Source organism: Bactrocera neohumeralis, unplaced genomic scaffold, assembly GCF_024586455.1.
Source record: "Bactrocera neohumeralis isolate Rockhampton unplaced genomic scaffold, APGP_CSIRO_Bneo_wtdbg2-racon-allhic-juicebox.fasta_v2 cluster11, whole genome shotgun sequence".
NCBI classification, from domain to species: Eukaryota; Metazoa; Arthropoda; class Insecta; order Diptera; family Tephritidae; genus Bactrocera; species Bactrocera neohumeralis.
In genome coordinates this window covers 7537590-7542884 of record NW_026089624.1, presented here as the reverse complement: position 1 = coordinate 7542884, position 5295 = coordinate 7537590, and the positions used below count along the sequence as shown (strand labels likewise).

General features: G+C 30.3%; 1 long non-coding RNA gene across 1 annotated transcript; it reads left to right on the top strand.

The window, feature by feature from the left end:
* The first annotated feature begins 202 nt into the window (after nucleotides 1–202).
* LOC126765801 (uncharacterized) lies at nucleotides 203–1669 on the top strand. The gene is made up of 2 exons (XR_007668595.1): nucleotides 203–319; nucleotides 1049–1669. It is a non-coding gene; the product is annotated as an uncharacterized LOC126765801 (long non-coding RNA).
* Nucleotides 1670–5295: the final 3626 nt, after the last annotated feature.

Sequence of the window (5295 nt, the reverse complement as noted above, 5' to 3'; positions counted from 1 at the left end):
AATATATGTACACGGTCTGGCATTATTAATTGAGAGTGCCTAACGGGGCATCTCAACAGGATAAAATTTATGTCATAATAACTGTATTGTCGTGCCTATTGCCTGTGGAGACTCCATACTAATTAGTATTCCATATATTGAAAGCTATAAGCTGTCACTTCAGCAGTTTGACAGCGCAGTTTTCATTTCTATGAAAATTTCGAGGAGGCAACATGTCCCATTTGCACATATATCGACGGCATTTTCATTTCAGTAATATTAAATTTAGTAGCGCGAGTATTAAAACGGTTGTGTTATATTATAAAAATAAAGAAATAAAGTACATTTACAAAATAACATTTTTTCAAAAAGTTAATATTTAGTTTAATATTAGGCGTGTTTTATTTGACCAGCAAATTAAGCTATTAGCTTATTTTGTATGGAAGACCAACATAATTATGTTGGCTTGTCATAAGCTATCATAGCTTGTATATTGAACTTGAGGCATTGCCAGCACGGTAGAGGAGGAGTAAGGTCACTATCAGCTGATGTTATGTAAACAAAGGCACAGCTGGGAGGTGCCACTGTAGAAACGTCATGTGTTGTCCGGAGTTCAGTTTCTATTGGAATCCAAGATGGCCGACTTTAAACCGGAAAATGGTTGCATTGTGATATTTTCTTAAAATTTATGGAAAAGTTGCCCCAAAAATATTGGTTATATATAAAAGTTTAACATATTTTCAAAAGAAAACCGTTTTATTTTAATATATGTTCTTAAAGATGAGAACAATACGAGCAAATACATGAAAAATTAAGTTTTTTATTTATGCCTCTTTTTAACTGTGGTAAGTTAATAAATGTTCACCAGAGCAAAATGTTACGAACAAATAAGCAACCATGCCGAATAGTGGGGTCCAGATTATGCTCATTCACAGATATATTTACATTTTTGCTATCGTAACGAAGGTTTTTGCAAGACAATTTGTTTAAGTTTATTTCATAGTTAAATGCTTTAGGATGGTTTATTTAGTTATTTGAATTTGAAAAGTATTTTTTAATTTTTTTATAGAATCAGCAAAGGAGCTGGTGTAGAACGCTAGTCCCAAACCAATGAGCTTTGTGCTTGAGGGTGGAAGCAACTTTTTGAAGAGCAAATACTACGGTGAGCACATTGAAAGGCAAGTTTACTGAGCTTATCTGTCCTTGAGAACTTATTGGTCGTTTGGATGTACAATTGACCTCCATGAAAGAGCAAGTAGCATGGAAATTGCGACCATGTCGTGCTGCGCAATATTATGATGTCGAATTGGGAGAGTGGGAGGAACCAGCTCCACCAAAATCAATAGAAGAACTACGTAGTATGTTTGCTTAAAACTACTATAATGGCAACAACGCTAACAACAACAACCAAGCAAATATTAAACAACACTCATAAAATGAAAGTTGGTGGCGTTGGTGGCCAAGCAGCGATTTAAAAAGAAATATTTGCGTCTAGGCGAATTACAAGTCGTCCTTACTTCTAGTGAATTATGAATATGAAAGTAAATAACTTATCGCAGTTATTTGTTTTTATTATTGCATTTAGTTTTACTTTGTGAACACAGCAAAACTGGCGGACCCTTTTTCTACCGTTTTTATAATTATAAGCCCAAATAAAAAGTAAATTGTTACTATATGTTTTATTTCAGTAGATTTTATTTATTGTTTCTTTTTTACATATCTTTGTGCCTATGTTGCATTTTCCACACCACCATGAGGTATGCAACTAGGCGCGGTACCGATTTTTTTTGGGTGTTCGGTTCCCCCGGGGGCCTATTTGCACCCATATACCTTAAAACTAAGTAACAAATATTTACAGAAAATTAAAATTGAAATTAAAAATAACAAAAACAATTCATTTTGAAAATAAATTAAAAGTAACAAAAACAATTCAAAAATATTGTATAATAAAATATATAAAAATACATATATAATAATATTTAATATGTATATATGCCAACAGTGGAGATCTAACAAAAGCCTGAAAATTTTCAAATGATATGTGGAGGGAATGGGGGGGGGGGCGATCCTATGAATAAAAAATGCGGAATGTGCCTAATAACAAGAATATACGAGCGTGCATTCCTATCGTAATATTTAATTGAGCACTTCAAAATATCAAAATTAAATTATGTTAATAATATAGAACTCGGACAACCAATGAAGATTTTTTTCAGACAAAGGACTTCAGACAAATTTTACATGTGTGCAACACATAAAAATTTCTCATGCTTGAAAGCAGTTGTGCTCGTCTGTTTATTAAAAAATATGAAAAATACGTTCTTATCCTAATGAAAAGGCATTTAAAAACGTCTGGCTGAGAATTAGCACAGCAATAAAACGGCTCTATGTGTCCCATTTTTTCAAATAAACATTTTGAAAACCCACGGACTTGACAGCAAGAATCAAAATTCTCGCAAAATATTTCCTCTATTTTTTTGAGAAAGTTTATAAAGTCTGCAGGTGGTTTGACCAGACTGCAGTCGTTATATTTTTTTCCCATAGAAAAAAAAAACGAGAATCAGTTTCTTCTTCGAAATGAGGAATCGGACTTAAACAACTATGAAGTTTTAAAAACTTTGAAAACATATAGCCGCAAAAATAAACAAATGAATTTTGTTTCAAGAAAAATCTTTCGCTTAAATCAATTTCCGCTATTTCAGTATTTTGAAGTGGTTCTAAGGGTGGTCTTGGCAAACCTTGAAGGGTTTAATCAAACCGTCGTTGCAGACGCTTTGAAGGGCGCTGACTTTCAATGATTTAAAAAAAATTCTCGGCTTCTAAGAGAAAGTTAGTTTGTTCCGTACTACTGAAAAATGGATCATTAAATTTTCGTAGGGCTCCAAGCCTACTACTATTAAATATATTAAACATTTTATCAAAAAAAAGAACAAATTCGGCGGTAATAAGGAAAGTTGTAGACTTAGAAATATTCAATTTCCCGGAGCTATATAATGCAAACATTGCACTAGCAACCGTGTTGCAGACGCTTTGAAGGGCGCTGACTTTCAATGATTTAAAAAAAATTCTCGGCTTCTAAGAGAAAGTTAATTTGTTCCGTACTACTGAAAAAAGGATCATTAAATTTTCGTAGGGCTCCAAGCCTACTACTATTAAATATATTAAACATTTTATCAAAAAAAGAACAAATTCGGCGGTATTAAGGAAAGTTGTAGACTTAGAAATATTCAATTTCCCGGAGCTATATAATGCAAACATTGCACTAGCAACCGTGTTGCTGAAAACCTGTGTAGCTAAATGCACATTAATTTTTTTAAAAGTTGATGGCCGAAGATGAGCCGAAGTTATCTTAGGCGCACACCTAATACTAGAAAAAAAAACAACAACAACATAACAGTGGATATTTATGTATATACATATATGTATATCGCGATCCAACTGTTTCTCATTTATCTCTTACGTTTTCTCTCTGTCTTAATATATACCAACGTACCAATATAAAGGTTACAAATACAAACATATCTACATACAACTAATAATATATAAAATAAATTTATTACTCCGGTCAGCGAACTTTAAAAAAAAAACGGAACAAAACGTACATGGAGGATATCCTTATCAACATTGAAACATTGAAAAATTCAAATTAAACATCACATATTTAATATTGAGATATTTACGAATATATAAAAAATTGCTTACTTATTTTCCGTGTGCGAACCTATAAGGATTCAAACATTTAGCATAACTATATGCAAATTATCTTCCCTTGCGTGGGAAGTATTAAAACAAATGTATTCCGTTCCACTACGCGCGGTAGAAATAAAACACAAGTGTTGGTTTGAGTGCGATAATATATGGTGCGCTTCGATCATCAAGATGATCTATCAATACGTCTGCCGATTATCCACTAACTTTATTAGTAAAAGCACTTATATTTATATTCTTACAATTCTATGCTTATTACTAAAGATGCTTTGGCATTAAGTGATGAAATTCCAGAGCATTGAATTTCCAATTATTCCATTATCAAAACATATAACGGAATATTGAATTATGCTTGCTTATCAAAACAAGTGATGTATTGATTTCTTATTAATTAAAGTATTCTGCTGACCAAGCAGTAATACTGTAAGAAGATACAATTTGTTTATATTTATCATTAGATCTGTGTGGCTGCTGCCGTTAACTCCTCTTCTAAGATGAATCGTCCCCGATTCAATATCATTTTTTGATATATTGTAGATAATTCTTGTAATTTTGTTTTTTTACTTTGCTTATTAGTTTTGCATGATTTTTTTAATTTTAAAATCTTATAGATTATGTATATTATTATTAATAGTACAATTATTACAATAATGTACCAAAAAAGTGAATGATTTTTAAATTCTTTAATTCTTTTACTCAAAATATTTATGTTTTCAAATTCAAATTCTTTATTTTTTGTTTCAATGTATTCTATAATTTTAGAGTTATTAATATGATTATTTTTTAAATAATTCCAAATTTTACAATCAATATTTTCGTAAGTTATATTATCAATATTTGTATAATTTTCAAATGTTACAAGGTAAACTCCATTTATTGCAGAGTCATTTATAGTATGATTTCCAGAGACTAATATTACTCCTTCTTTAATTATATCTATGTCTTTATGTTTTTCTTTAATTTTTTTACACTTTCCTTTTTTATTGGACAAAATATCTGATAGACAAGTATTTTTATTATTAATTTAACAATAAGTATTTATCATTTCTTGTTTGCAGTTTTTTATATTTATATATTCTTTTTTGCATGTCGCAATTTCGCTATCAATTATTAATTTTCCATCTTTTTGTGTAATTGCTCTTACTTCATAATATTTACAATCATATATAATTTTTGGGTATTTAATATATATAACTATTACATCTTTATTCTGTACTATTTTAAAATTTGAAATATATATTAAATCAGTTATTGTCAATCGTCCATGTTCATTTTTAATCATACTTTCAATCTCGTCTAAATTTGAAATTGTCGGTTTTAAAATTCCCATTTTTCCTATAGCTATTGTATTAATCATATTTTGTAATTCAGTTATTAGGAATTGATTTTTCCGTTTTGTTAGAATTTTAATATTTGAGTTTTCATTAATATCATTAATATAGGCGGTTATATTTAATTAAAAAGTGTTGATTGATTTACAAAATTATTCTTAATATAACCGGAGCGTCCGCTCTGGTTGATGCCAAAACTGAAACTGTTTTGTCGTTCGTTAGAGTCGGTTAAGCTAATAATCGTTCTCTGTCTCTACTTGTTCGTTCGTTCGTTGTC